At 38.3% G+C, this 15,730-nt stretch overlaps 1 protein-coding gene and 1 long non-coding RNA gene across 5 annotated transcripts in view; one reads left to right on the top strand and one right to left on the bottom strand.

Moving 5' to 3' along the window:
• Nucleotides 1-15,730, bottom strand: part of LOC116849590 (teneurin-m) — a 967,489-nt gene that overhangs the window by 383,749 nt on the left and 568,010 nt on the right. The window lies entirely within an intron of this gene.
• The window catches only part of LOC116849593, a 66,773-nt gene continuing 60,471 nt past the window's right edge, over nt 9,429-15,730 (top strand). Inside the window, exons 1-3 of one of the 2 annotated variants that reach the window (XR_004379165.1) lie at nt 9,429-9,573; nt 10,261-10,373; nt 10,556-10,605. This is a non-coding gene — a long non-coding RNA (uncharacterized LOC116849593). Of the gene's footprint in view, nt 9,574-10,194; nt 10,374-10,555; nt 10,606-15,730 lie in introns of those variants that run through there. The other variant, XR_004379164.1, reaches the window with a different exon arrangement.

Genomic DNA, 15,730 nt, shown 5'->3' with positions numbered 1-15,730 from the left:
GGGGGGGGGGGAGGAGAGAGAGATCCTTTTCAGTCGCAGATGAGCAACATTGCTAATAATATTCGGGACATTGCTAATAATATTGCGAACAGAGACACTCGATATGTGACCTTTTTATTACCTGTCAACGAACCTCGTCAAATAGTTGAAATCACGTCTGCTGTTAATCAACTGGCTCACGATTTCGCGCGGCACACGCGTGATTTACGCAACTGCCCTTGTTAATTGGCGCCTAAGATTTCCGTTAGAAATGTGTCGGGATTAGAGGCCATTGCGGTTCAATTACGCCCGGCGCGAGCTAATCTCGACGAGCGGTCTCACGGCGACGTGCGTGGCGTATCTTTCCGGCATGGGAGTGTCGTGAAATTTCCAGGATTCCTTTCGGCCGAGCGTAATCTCTCTCGGCGTCGCATTAAACGAATTACATCTCATCTCCCTGCTCTTTGTTAAAGCGGAAATTCGATGCGCATTCGACGGACGAGCGGCGACGGCCAGACAGGTAGGGGGGTTGAAATTTCGTTATTATGATTGGTTCATCCGATCTCCTTTCAGGAGAAATATAATTCCGCGATACTGGAGAAGGCGACGCGCTCGACGGTGCCTCGGATTAAAGGCGGCAATGTATTCAGTTTAAGCTTCTCAGGTTCGACTATTAGCTGACAAGAGAGATAATAAGCTACATTCGCGTAACGAGCAGAGGCCAATACACCCCGACGCGACGGAGACATTTATAATGATACTGATCTAAAAAGAAAAAACGAAATAAATAAGATATATTCATCATATAAAATATATTCAAAATAAATAAGATATATATGTATTTTATATTTATATATAAATATATAAGTATATAATTATATATTATATATATAAGTATATAATATATAAATTCATCCCTCAATAAGTATAATCAATGTTCTTCACTGAAATGAGTTATATGGTTTGTGATGTTATTGTGTTTCAATTATCAGTAATCCTTATTAATAAGACTGATCTGATTGTCATGTTGCGTGACCTATCAGACTATTTTATTACAAGACAGAGATTGGGATCAACTTAATCACTATTTGACTATGGGATAAATTTCTAGTCGGAATTTAACGTCGTCATCTTCGTACAGAGAAAAAGTACAAAGAACGCTGCGACATATTCGGTGCGACACTTGGTCTCGACACTTCGCGTCAATTCTGACTTCGAAATGGCATCGCGCAAACAACATTTCGTCAAATTGCGCGACCTTTTTGCGCGCGTCGGCGCGACAAGGGACAGATTTCATTAAAACTGCGAATTTGACAGTTGCAAGGGATAGGACGTTGGAGAGGAGAAATATCCGGGGCGTGAGACGACGCGGAGTGGGAAAATACAGAACGGCTGGAAATTTCGGCTTTTATGAGAGACGATGTCAATGTCCTTTTGCGTCCCCGTGCGAGGCCACCCCCTCTTTGCGAGTCAAACCAGGCGAGTAATTATTATTAGCGTGGGTGCTAACGAGGCGCCCGTGTTTTGGCGACCGCCAGACCGACCACCCTCGCTTCATCCGCGATACAAACCGAGCGCGCGAGGGGAAAGCGCCGTCGCCGGTATATGGCGACAGGAAAATAAATTTCACCGACTGTAAATAATCGTCGTAAATTGGGCTACCACGGACAATAGACGCCCGGGGTAGAAAGCTCCTTTTCCGGGCTTTAGCGAGAGGAGCTATCGCCGCTTCGCCACGTCGGCGGAGTGTAGCCGCTGAGGGGGGCCGAAGAAAGAGGCTCCCGGTTATCAAGGAAATCCCATTATTAATTGTCGTAAGCAGCGATAATTGCAGCGACGGTATCTCGTTTACGTTATACGAGGTTACGCAACGCCCGCGGCCGGCCAGGCGTATTTCGTGTTAATTATCGGTAACGACTGTAATTACTCATGGAAAACTCGTCGTAAGGATCCGCCGACGCCGCTCTCTCGTTCTCCCCGTGTCGTTTTACCGGCTCCTCGCTCCGATTTCCCGCTGCCGCGCCGCGCGGGCGCGATATAAACTTCCTTATTTTGCGCCAATTTGACGATACCGCTCGCGCGAAACCCGTCGGCGGAACTTTTATACGATCTGCAAAGAATCCTTTTACGGGGAGACGAATTTCCGTTACTTCCTAACTGGGACGAGGCGCTATATTGAACGGCATTGAATACTCGGATAAACAAGTAATTTCTCCCGTTTCTTGGTAGAAATTTATGCAGTAAATATCCGGGGGGGTAAGTATTACTTATTGTCTTATATTAATGTATTATTATTAGATGCTACAATTTATCGCGCACTGGACAATTTCAGAAAGTTTTATTTAGCAGTCGAAGCAGTTCACTGTACTATTCTGAAATTTACTGAACGAAAACAGAATAATAAGTGAATAAAAATCTAATCAATTGATTAATAATACAAACCAAAGAACATCGTCGTGTACAATTTGTTCTAAGAAGTTCTGAGAAAAAGTATTATTGCGCGTGGATCAAACAGAATAGATCGTTTTAGTTAGATAATAGGTTAATCAACTTCGTTTAACCTCACGTGGTGCCTTTTTTGTTTCTTCACGGAATGGACAACTAAACATAATTTGCTGTATTAACCACTTTTTCTTTGCTGCAGGAGCCAATTTTCTTGCTATGATAACAAGAAAATCTGCTCCTGTAACAAAAAAAGTAGCTAAAGCAGTAAATTAGTTTTTGCAGTCGATATTATGCGAAATGCTAATCAGTCTTAATATATACTGAGCAATAAAATATCAGAAAAAATTCAATATTTATTCATATCAACATATTTTGATATCGAAATGTTTATCGAATAAGAAAATATACATTTTATTAAAGCCGTAACTCTCCATGAAAGGAATGCAATTTTTTATTCTAGTTAAGTAAAGCAGTCCATCTGTAGCAAATTTGCTACATTAGCCACTTTTCTTGCTAGGAGTAGATTTCCTTGTTATCATAGCAAGAAAATAGGTTCCTGCAGCAAAAAAAAAGTAGCTAACACAGCGAATTATATTGAACTGTCCATATGTAGCAAATTAGTTTGCTGCTGCAGCAAATTATTTTTTCCGTGTTGTTATTGTCGCTTCGAGATAAAAGTTGACGAATTCCAGAAGAAACGAGAGACACGTGGTAAAAAAAACAATCGTCGGTAAAACAGTACATTGAAGAAGCAAAGACGCAAGAGATAAGGATCAGAAAACAGGAGAAAAAGAGCGCATTGTAGATTAAGCTTTAGCTCTCTTGCGCACATGCGCATTGTCTTAAAACGAAGTGATTATAACGCGCACAATTGCGCGCGATGAAACGGCGGAGCCCTGCTTAACCAAATATTTAGCAGTTCCGCGAAACGATAATCGCGCGCGATCCGTATTTATTTCGCCTGCATACAATTAAATCCGCATGCGGCAGGGGCATTTTGAAGCGCGCGTTTTCCGCGACGCGCGTGTATCGAAATGATCATTGCGTTGCTCTCGTCGTGTGTTCGTCGACTGCGCCTACTTTAATTGCGCGAACGGACGATACACACAGGAATGCACACCCGGCTCGCCCGCGTATACGTGATTTCACGCGGATATATGAATCCTCCGCTTTGCGCCCGTACGTGTGTACATAAACTACGAGCAGGTCGGGCTCAGCCGTGTATATTTTAGCGTCTGTGAATAATCAGCAATCAGCAGTAGCTGCGGCAATGGCGGCGGTAACAAATTGCACGTGTACACACACAAACCAGACATGCAAATTCGAGAAGCGAGTCTCGACCTTACCCGAATATCCTGGCCTACCTACCCATCTACCTACCTATCCGGCCATCCCTTTTGATCTAACGAGTCGTGAAATCGCTACGGGGAATTGACCTATCGCTTTTCGGACGGATTGGGTTATCTGTCGTGAGCTTGAAACTTCTCTTTGCGTGGCTGTGTTATTTCTCGAGATTAGAGCGTGTATTTGTGAAATTTGCGTCGAAATATCGTAACTTGCTTAAAAGAAGCGTGCCATTGATATCTCATAGGCACCTGATACCTTCTACTTCCGTTGATTAATTTTGGCATATCTCGTGGAATAAAGTAGTACTGTGAGGGAACGCATTTTTCACATTTCAAAAGCTTTGAAATTGGACTGCAATCCCGAAAATTTCTACTCTTTAATTCGCATGAGAAATTCGGTGATATTGTCCCAGATGAACGTGTCTAAAAGCCTTCTGGGCGCAATTAAAATTAAACGAGGTAATTAAAATCAACTGCTGATTAACTATTAATCGACTGTTAATTAATTGTTAATTAAAAATTAACTGAGATAACGTTAATATAATGGTTGATTCATAGAAATGATATAGGTTGCCTGAGCTCAGTTTTTCGTGGGGTGAGAGAGGCGAAATCTGTGAAATATGTTAGTGAACTTCTTCTAATTATTTCATACAGATTTGTTTGTGAAACGAGTGTGTGTCTATCACTTTTGCCAACCTTAGTTCTTGCCAATCGTAGGAGTTCTTACTGATTTTTGCAAAATTTTTTAGTACATAGGAGACTCATTAATTTCGAAACTAGGATGATTTATTCAACAAATTACGACTTTATATAGAGATTTCTGCTAATCTTTATAAAATATCTACTTTTAGTATATAGTAGACTCATATTAATTTAGAAAAGTAGGAGATTGGAGTAACAAAATAGTGAAAGATAGATATTTATTTTTATGTATAGGAACCACGAGTCATTTATATCATTGTTATGAGGAAACGCAAATACTTTAAGTTTAAATACATGCTCATATATTTAGTGTGGTTTGCTTCTCCTCGACATCGCTCGACATAATATGTTTGGAAATAAGTACATTTATTATTTTAACGTTATCTCAGCTATTTTTAATTGCTCCAAGAAACATTTTAAATATGTTCATTTGGAAGTGTTTGGAACGATTTTATCGAATTTCATGAGAATCAGAAGGTGACCTTTTTAGAATTACGTTCACTACTCCTGTTAACGTTAAATATTACAAGCTATTTGAATCTTATGTTAATATCTACTACTTATCGGCGTTTTGACTTTAAATTTACTTTAGTGATCGAATATTTAGGAAAGCTTAGATCAATATTTTGTAACTTATATTTAAACACGTTAAATTTAACACGTTAAATGCAATTAATTTTTAATGGTCCAACTGTCATATTGCACCGCGTACTAGCATGAATATCGTAGTCGTGGTAAATAATGAAGCATAGTATATTCTAATATGTTCAATTTCTACAGTCACGTGTAACTTAGATAATCTTTTGTGCGATCGATCGCATGACCAAATGAGGATCGTCGCTCGCAGAAGCGCGCCTCTGACTTGCACGCGATACGTTTAATTCCACGTTAAAAATTCCGCTCTCGCAGCTCAACGAGTCTGTCGTTAGCTGTGCCGACACGTTCGTGTTTCGATTACCCGCGACGTCTGTCATAATCCGTCTCTCGCGAAAACGTGAGCCGATATAAATGTCGTAAGCAAATATACGCGGCGTCATGCTAATTCGCAATTTCGCTCCGTTAAATCATCATGGCGTATTTTCGGCAGAATCTGATGTATCGAGATATACACACACTAAAAGAGAGAGAGAGAGAGAGGGGGGGGGGAGGGAGAGGACGATTGATACGAGAAGGAAGGAAGGAGAACTAGGCAGACGACGAGGCGACACGGAGATATAACCAGAAACGCAAACGTTTGGTTTAGCGAGTCATTCTCGAACGACAGCTCAAATGACGGTATCTAGATAGGCGTCGGGATACTTTGCCAGGTGTAGCGTGAAGTTTATCGGCTTCATCGAGATGCAAGGGCGTACTGACTGATCGAGGTTTATCGGTGTCTACAGGTTTACGTAGCTATCCCCCCCGTTAATCTGTATTGAATTATTTAAAGTTTAATAATTACAATCGCTCCCCTGGCTCCCGCGTTGTGCGCATCTATGTGAGTTGTTAATTATGAGATTGATTTTCTTATATTACATAGCTCATAGGGTATTCAATTAACATGCGCATGCCAGTGAGCCGAGTAGTGCGAATTTTAGTTTAGTAATTTTCAATCAAATCTTCAAATGTTTGCGATATTTCTTGCATGCATACGGAGAAAACTACTATGGTCGCTACATTCACATATTCTATGGTGAGGAAGAAAATGTATGTGATTTCAAGTTAAAGAGATGTGGCATTAAAAGTTGCTGTTATTACATGCCCATCTATACAGTTCTCACAATCATAGTTTCTATGATATGTAATGTTCAGTTAGTACATCCTCATATACATAGTTGCCACATCCAAAGGAATATTGTTGTCTCTCTGTTGTGATTTGCAGAACAAATACTATAGTTGAGGGATTCATAGAGTTTGGTTGCACTGTACAGCACTGAGAATACTGCTCAAACTCATATGGATAGCAGTAAAGAAGGCTAGTGTATCACTTGCAGAGTAATATAGTTACCACAACTATCTTGTACCCATAAGCAAAAAATAACATTAATATTTTGTTATGACAACTATATACAGGCAAGTGATATCCTTAGTGTTTTCTCTGTGCAGAAAGACTGTCATCTTATTGATAAGACAAGCAAGTGAGTTTATTCAGTTTATTTTCCTTTGTTTAACTGATGATTATCTTCAAGAAATAATGTTTTCTTGATAATATAATCTTAAAATATACTCATCATAGAGAGAAACTTATTACAATATAATATATTTAAAGGAAGAATTTGTTCCTTTTACTTTATCGAAGAGATAGCTGGTTTTACTTTATGTAGTAAGCAAACTGAATTTTTATTTCAATTTTATATTCTTAATTAAAATTATAAACTTACTAGGATTTGCGTAATTATCGTGCCAATATCATTGTGTGCAATAACATTGATGACAAATCTAGAAGATAAGTGATTACCATATTCTATTTTCTATTCTATTTTATTATTCTATTTTCATCAAAGATTGAAAAACACATTCCAATTTAATATAAAATAATTAAAAGTTAATATGTAATTTTTAATTAAATCTTGTAGGACAAAGTCACTAAATATACGGATATATACGAATTTTCTCGCTCAAGTTCTTTGGTCTAGTTTGGCTTCTGTTAATTGTGATTAAATTAAAACTAGAATTGCATAATGAAAATTACAATTACAATTTACACAAAAGAATTCAGAAGAATTTTAATATTATATCTTAATAATATTAATAAAATTGTGCAGAAATATGCGACGATTGTAACGTATATTGAAAAATGTATTAATATAAAATAAAATTTGATATTAATAGCGTAATATAGTAAACATTGAGAATAATAAAAAGATATTTTGCAATCACGCAATGAGCGTGATACAACTTATAAATTAAAGTGACCAGATTTTCCAGCCCTGAATTCGAGACACTTCATAAATGTGTGAAGCGGGGGGAGGGGGATAAAAAGATCCGAAAATTATTTGACAATCATTGAAAATAATAACAAATCAGTGTCCTGAATAGTACTCGAAAAAATTCGGGACAAGTGGTGAAAAATCGGGAGGTCTGGTCACCTTAACTGTATGTGTCGAGAAAGGAGGAGATTACTCCGTAATAATGTATTTACGAAATGTCCTGACGACCGCACGTCGTTGTTTTCGGCACTCTAATACTTATTTCCGCAGGAGACTCACAGGACACAAGCGAAAAACGTATGGAATACGGAATATTGTGTCCATGGCAGTTACTCGGCATGAAAAGATCACAGACGCGCGCGCTGTCAATCACGTACACCAAAAGTTCATTAGCACGCCGAAAGTGCCAAAAGTGCATGAATTTGAACGCACCAGTGATGCGAACGAGGTCGCGCGTCTACAACGACGCGATCTGTACGGCGCGCCGCGGCGGACGCCTTAACTACTTGCTCGAGTAAGGAGTTGAGCACAATAAAAGGAACAAGGAACAGGGAACAGAGAATAAAGAATAAGGAAAACAAGAAATAATGCTATTCCTCTGTTCCTCTATTCTGCATTGATGAATTAGGTTTCATGTTTTAATATTGAACTGTTCCCTATTCTCTGTTTCCTGTTCCTTTATAGAAATATCATACTAAGAATTATTGATAATTATTTATTATCCAGTATTTTTAATACTGAAAATAAGTAATTATCAATGATTCTTAATATGATATTTCTATAAGGGTTTTCTATTCTCGATTCCCTAATCCTTATTCCTTTTATTGTGTTCAGTCCCTAACCACTCTAGACCAATCGCGTTCGTTTCGCACTACGAGGTTGTTATCGTAGTTATTCAATCTAGACGTTGGTAATGAATCGCGCGAAATGCTCGATCTTTTCGCGCCAAGCAGCAGCCATGGGCACACATCGATCCACATCGCTCTGCGTTTCTCGTGTCTTTTATCCGTCGAAAGTGAATCTCACGCGTTAATAAGTCTCGGGAGTGTTGAGAATAGCGATGTGCGATCGCCGAGGCGTATCGTGAAGACGGCATTTGTAAGTAATCTTCTCGTTTCTCCTCGCGGTATATGCGGCTGGTGCTTGTCGCGACGTGTCGCGTCGACGTCCCTTACATTTGCTAAAAACATCGACTCGCTCAAGTAGCAATAGAATCGGGCGATCGCTGGATTTATTGAATGGAAATTAGAAATGCGATGACAATCAGAGAGAAAGGGAGAGAGATGCGGAACATTTAGGCGGTTGCGTCAGCTTGTTAGAAAAAGAGATACGGAGAGAGAAGTATCTCATAGAGCGCGTTCTTTTCGGCCGCGGCGCCGTTCACACATTGGCGTATATTTTCAGCGCGATTCAGCAATCGCGTGACCATCTTGATCCTCGATCTTTCTGCATCGAGTAACCGCCGTAGACATATCGATCGATATCGCTCCGCATTTTACGTGTCATTTAACCTGTCGAAAGTAAGTCTCGCGCGAAAATAAGTATCGGGAGTGTCGAGAATAGCGATGTGCGATCGCCGGGGCGTATCGTAAAGACGTCGTTTGTAAGTAATCTTCTCGTTTCTCCTCCCGGTGTATGTAAGGTGATCAGATTTCCCAGCCCTAAATTCGGGGCACTTCATAAATGAGTGAAGCGGGGGAAGAGGGGTAAAAGATCCCAAAATTATTTGACAATCATTGAAAAATGATGACAAATCGGTGTCGCGAATAGCACTCGAAAAAATTCGGGACAAAGAGTGAAAAATCGGGACGTCTGGCACCTTAAATGTAGTGAGCATCAAATGATCGGGACTATTCTGCAACGGCGCAAGTGTGTGTGTGTATGCGTGTGTGTGTGTGTGTGTGTGCGTGTGTGTGTGTGTGTGTGTATGTGATACGGCACGTAAACAACATATAACGGTCGCTTGACTTCGGCGCGCACGAATACATACATATATGGGTTATGTTTACGTCGCGCGCGTAGTTCATTACCGTCTTCGGCGCGGAGTCGAGCAGGTCGCGCGACGCGTCGCGCGTTTTTCTCAACTTTCCTGCGTCGATTGAAACGATTGTTACACATATTCCGATACTCGGCGCGTTGAATTGTCGTGCCAGAATAATCACGTGTTGTAACATCAACGGGAAATGTCTTGGGTAATTAGCACATTTCATTTCTATCCGAGAGAAAAACACGATCGAGCCGTAACCTAACCGTACCTGTCCGCCGTATTCTTAACTTCGTACTGAACCACTTTTTTACTATTGTAACTGATTAGGAAAACTGTTTCTTGTTTTAATTCTTGTAGCGTTTGTGTGTTGTACGACAGATGTTGACATTAATATCGTTATATAGTGAGCGTCAAATAATCGGGACTATTCTACAACGGCACAAGTATGTGTGTGTGTATGTGTGTGAGCGTGATACGGCACGTAAACAACATATAACGGTCGCTTGACTTCGGCGCGCACGAATACATACATATATAGGTTATGTTTACGTCGCGCGCTTAGTTCATTACAGTCCTCGGCGCGGAGTCGAGCGGGTCGCGCGACGCGTCGCGCGTTTTTCTCAACTTTCCTGCGTCGATTGAAACGATTGTTACACACATTCCGATACTCGGCGCGTTGAATTGTCGTGCCGGAATCATCGCGAGCATGCGACATCGACGGGAAACATACCGGGTAATTAGCACATTCCACTTCTGTCCGGGGTTTGAGGGAGAAATACGATCGGGGATATATCCTTAACCTAACCTAACCTAACTTGACCGCGGTATTCCTCTTAACTCGTCCGTACTCTCCACCATTGTAACTGATTGGGAAAACTGTTTTTTGTTTCAGATCTGGTGGAGTTTGTTGTTACACGACAGGTGCTGATCCAGAGGATGCAGTTCCTGCGGATGCAGATGCGGTACCGGAGGATCCGGTTCGGGCCGAGCAGGGTCGGCTCGAAGGTAAGGTTTACGTACACGTTGTACTTCTCTATTTAACTGTTCGCGGTCGAAAGCCGAGAAATAGCTGTCAGAACGACTCGAATTACGACCGCGGAGGGTTAATCCACTCGTATCTCTACGCGCACTTGCTTGTTAAGCCGCTTTCCTCGATCTAACTGGCAAAATTATATTTTTTGCTCCAGATCTCTCCGCTGGTAGTAGAACGTGGCCGATCCTGATTCCGGCGTATTCGGTAAGTCAGAGAAATGAGAAAAAGATTTTAGGTAGTAGTAGTTTTATTAGAGTTCTAATAGAGTTATATATATATATATATATATATATATATATATATATATATATATATATATATATCGGCGTTCGTACGCTGAGAGAAAGAGAGAAAATATATTTAAAAAATAAAAAAAAAGTATCTATTCGGTGGGTACAAATATAATTACATATTTACTGAAATACTTAAATTCTTTTATTTAAATAGAATAAACCATGCTTTTCATGAAAAGTTAAGGTTTTAAAGAAACATATATCTTTCCTTATTTGAAAAATAAGAATTATTTAATAAATTATTTGAGTAAATTGAATTTGAAAGAAATTTGAAAAATTTTATGTTGGTATAAGTAAATATATTATTAATAAAGTCGCCGAATACAATATTTTTTATTTTTTAATATTTTTTTTTCTCACGCACACAGTGTATGAAATCTCGTTTGGAGCAATACGACTTACTTTGTAGATTTATGCATGTGTCTATGTTGTCGAAATAAAGTATTACTTGAAATAATTGGGGGATCGTTTTTTAAAACTTTGACATGATCTTTAGAGGATATTTAAAATGTGTGTCGAATCCTTTTTCTTTATATCTGTGTGATTTTAATATCTGATAAATCTCTTTATAAATACGATATTTGATCTGGTTATTATATTTAGTTCTCAAACTACATAATGATTCGACAGAACTATTGGAGATATTTATACAATCCCCTAATTGTTTCAACTACAATCTACAATGCGCATAAAATTTGCGTTACTCCATGCGGAATTGGCGATTGCTTCGCTCACGCGTACCGCGTTAGTAGATTTTGCGATAATTCACGCGATCAGTTTATAGATAACGATTTCCTATATATTTATTCGTTTACACGTCTCGATTACTTTGCTCGCGAATTTTAATTCACGATGTCCATTATCGATTTCTCACATGCTATTCGTGCTGCGCGTGTACCATAGTGATACAAACGCGTTAGAAATTCGTGAAACGGGAAACCCGTTTTCCAGAAAGCGGAAACGGCATATCGTCTATCGTATTTTCGATTTCGTCGAAGTATACCCATTGCGGTATTAAATTCGCGGATATTTACACGCGATTCGTGAGTGTTTCTAAGTGCCGAGATTTACCTTACTGCGATGAATATCCGTAAAATATTTTTTTATCTTTCGTTCATTAAATTCGTAACTCTTGTACTCGGGATAAATCAGAATTTTTCGCATATATGTCGTTAAAGTGCTCGTAAAATGCCGTACTCCTAATATTAATTCACGTCGCGAGTGACGTAAAAGCAAGTAAAGTGCAATCAACGCGGGACGACAGGATTGAGCTTCTGACTGCAGAAACGACATAGTTCTGTGGACCTAGCTGACTATGGATGGTCCTGGTTGAATATAGTCTTCGTTGGACACCGATGGATCTCGACGTGAAATGGTGAGTGTTAAATTTCAACACTCATAGAGTGTCATATAACGTAGTGCATGTTTAACAGTAAGTCGTATTGTTTTCCGACGAAAATAACAAGGGCGATTACTGCAAGTGCAATATTTTAACGACATATTTTGGAGTTTGGAATAAAAAATCCTTTGTCTTAATACACGTTTTAATATGACTAATTGCATCACTTGAAAGGCGTGGGACAACTACTTCATCTGAAAAGCTTCGTCGCGATGTTCTTTTGAGAAGACTCTTGTGTTAGGATTTTTTATTCTAATGAAGCTCTAGAACATGCGATTATTCAAGAAGAGATTACTTAAGAAATGCGGAACAACTACTTTATTTCAAAAACTTCGTCTCTTGCTATTCTCTCGTATCTTAAGATTCTGGATTCTAATGGAGCTTCAGAACATGCAATTATCAAAGAAAAATGAAAGAAATTACACTTGTACTTTATACCGATCTCAATTACTACGTACACAGAGAAAATATTGTAGTAAAAATTACTTTAAGATTATATTTCATTTTACAATGTTTCTTATTAAGCTGGACTAGATTCTTTGTCCTTGTAGTTTAAAATTACTTATTACACTAAAAGAAAAATATGTGAGAAATAGAAAATATTTATTTAATGGATATTGATAACTTATTTATCTAAATCCAAATTCTTTTGTTTAAGTAGAATAAACAATTGCTTTCATGAAAAGAAAGTAGATGGTTAGATTTATTAAGAAAATATATATTTATAAAGAAATATATTTATTAAGAAATATATATTAAGAAAATATATATTTATTAAGAAAATATATATTTATTAAGAAAATATATATTTCTTTTTTTGTAAAAGAAGTTTTGGTAAATATCACTTTAGGGGAGTCACCTCCGTATTTTTTACTAATTTTTTACGTAATTTTTACTACAATATTTTCTCCGTGTAAGTAGTAATTGAGATCGTTATAAAGTACAAGTGTAATTTCTTTTATTTCTTTTATTTTTCTTTGATAATTGCATGTTTTGAAGCTCCATTAGAATCCAGAATCTTAAGATACGAGAGAATAGCAAGAGATGAAGTTTTTGAAAATATTTTTTCCATGTATACGTGTTCTCTGTAAAATAATTAAGACTATTTGAACACTACGCGTTCACACTGCAAACCCAAGTATGTTATTTTGATTGACATTTCTTACCGTGTACGTCGTTTAAACGTATCACATCACGTCATTTAAACGTTATTAAGTTATAATTTACACGTCTCTTTTTCTCTTTCTCAAACGTGTTAAATGGCATGATTTCAATGATAAGAAACGTATAAGGAGAGATTCAACCATGTGACACGTTTAAAAATAACATACTTGTATTTCACAATGCAGTGAAAAAGAACAAAGACCCGTAACCTTAAACAAATATCGAAACATACAAAAGGATCGTATTATTGGAGAATACTACTCGCTATTCTCTCGATCGACGCTATCAGATGGAGCGCGTAAATGTATCTATCAGTGTTGTGTAACGACCTCTAGGCCAGATTGACCGAGGATCGTTTCTCATGGTCAAAGGTTCGCAGGCTAGGTACATAATTGACAGGCTCGCGCTCTCAAGCCATCGTTGAGAATAATTGGTGATCCTATCGGTTAGATGTCTTGTGTTCGAATCGAACGAGACGCGTTCCTCTTCCTGGAAGAATAGGGCCGCCACGGCCCTTCCTCTCTCGCATAGGTGCTGATCAATCCTACACTGATCTGATTGCGGGGGTGCGGTCGGTCGGTTGGTTGGTTGGTCGGTCGGTCGGTCGGTCGGTCGATCGGTTGGCGGGGCGCATCGGGAACAGGTTAACAGGCGCGCGCGCGCGAACCTGTTTTATATTCATGCTTTTCATAGATAAGATGATCCGTTCACGGAGCTATTTGCATTCGTGATCATACAGGTGCGCCGACGATTTATCGGCGTTGATCGGCGAGACAGGCTCTCGTGTTCCCAATCGCGCTTCACGTTATTATAAGTCATGCGCGAATTAATTAAATTCTGCATTTCAATTAAATCTCTCAATTAAATTATTAAATCTAAATTGATGAAATTCCATGTGCGGTTACATTACGGCCCGCGGCTTTGTCGACGTCGACTTGCGTTTACTCACCGGCTGCGAAGCAGCCGTGCAGTTAGGTCGCGCCGCATTCGAGAATGCGGGGTATAAACCGAAGATAAAATGTGGCGCGGCGGTATAATTTGCGCGTATATTTTCGTGTAGAATAAAATAGGGATTTGCAGTTGGTAATTTTCGCGCCACCCCCGGACTGGCGTGTGTGCAATTACGAGGAGTGGAACACGCGGAGAGATTCGAGGCAAAACACGGTGTCGCGACCCGAGTCGAAATTTTGATCTGACCTCTTACTTCCGACCTCAATGTGTTTCATTTAACATTTACTTTGATATTCTGAATATTCTTATATCAACCTCTTTTGATTCTATTTAACCTACTAACTTTGCCCAGCCCTCCTTCTTAGAACCTACACTGAAAGAAAAAGTATCTAAGAAATAGCAAATATTTATTCGGTGGGTTGTAATAGCATATTTACTTATATAAGATATATTTTTCAAATAAGAAAATATACATGTTTCTTTTAAAACTTCCAGGAAACGTGAGCTTTTCATGAAATCAATTATTTATTCTATTTAAATAAAAAAATTTTAATAAATGTGTGCTGTTAATACTTATTAAATAAACATTTTTACTAATTTTTAGATATTTTTTTTTCAATGTACAAGTGACATTTTCTGCCATTTAGAGTCTCGTATTAATAGTCCTTACTTGAAATTTGCATCATGTGAGATACTCAGATCTGAATTTCAAGTTGTATCAGAGCTTTTCATTTTAGTCATATTCGTGATATTACTTTTGTAATTGTAATTCAACAAAAATCTCGCATCTGATTTTAAAGGTCTGTATTAATAGTTGTTACCTAAAACTATGACAAAGGAAAGTAGTCAAAATTCTCCTTAAAAAGATCAGTTACTTTTAATAGTAATTCAACGACGATTTTGTTCCAATTAATTACTTCCAATTAATTATAGTTTAATTTTATAATTTTTTTTACTAAAATCCACACAAGAAAATACACTTTAAAATAAAATACTTAAGAAATGATAAATCTAACATAGAGAAATCAATATGATATATACATACGCTTTGTTGATTTCGTTACGTTAGATTTAGCATTTCTGAAGTGTTTAATTTTGAAGTGTTTAGTGAAAAATATAAAACTAAATTATAATATAAATAATATTTTAAATAATTGGAACAAAATCGTCATTAGCCGAATTACTATTAAAAATTATTCATATCCTTTTAAGGCGAATTTTGATCATGAATTCAAACGAATAAAGATGCTATCATCTTATATATTCAGTGACCCAAAGAACGCAAGATTATATGCATAACTTACATTACACTTTTTAGATCGAAATCGATCCATTTTACCCATCGTCCTTTCAACTCGGCTACGCGGCGCACTTTCATGACTCGGCCGGGATTTTGAGCGTTCGACCCGCGGAATCTCTTTCCCTTAGAGACGGGGGATGCCACGTTTCGCCGCGAAGATATGACTTGTCGTCATCGCACCGAGTACATTTGATATCGGCGTCGATATATATATATATATAT

This window comes from Odontomachus brunneus, unplaced genomic scaffold (assembly GCF_010583005.1).
Source record: "Odontomachus brunneus isolate Ranch 3 - 2012 unplaced genomic scaffold, Obru_v1 Obru_scaffold_119, whole genome shotgun sequence".
NCBI lineage: Eukaryota > Metazoa > Arthropoda > Insecta > Hymenoptera > Formicidae > Odontomachus > Odontomachus brunneus.
This window is presented reverse-complemented; position numbering and strand designations above follow the sequence as displayed.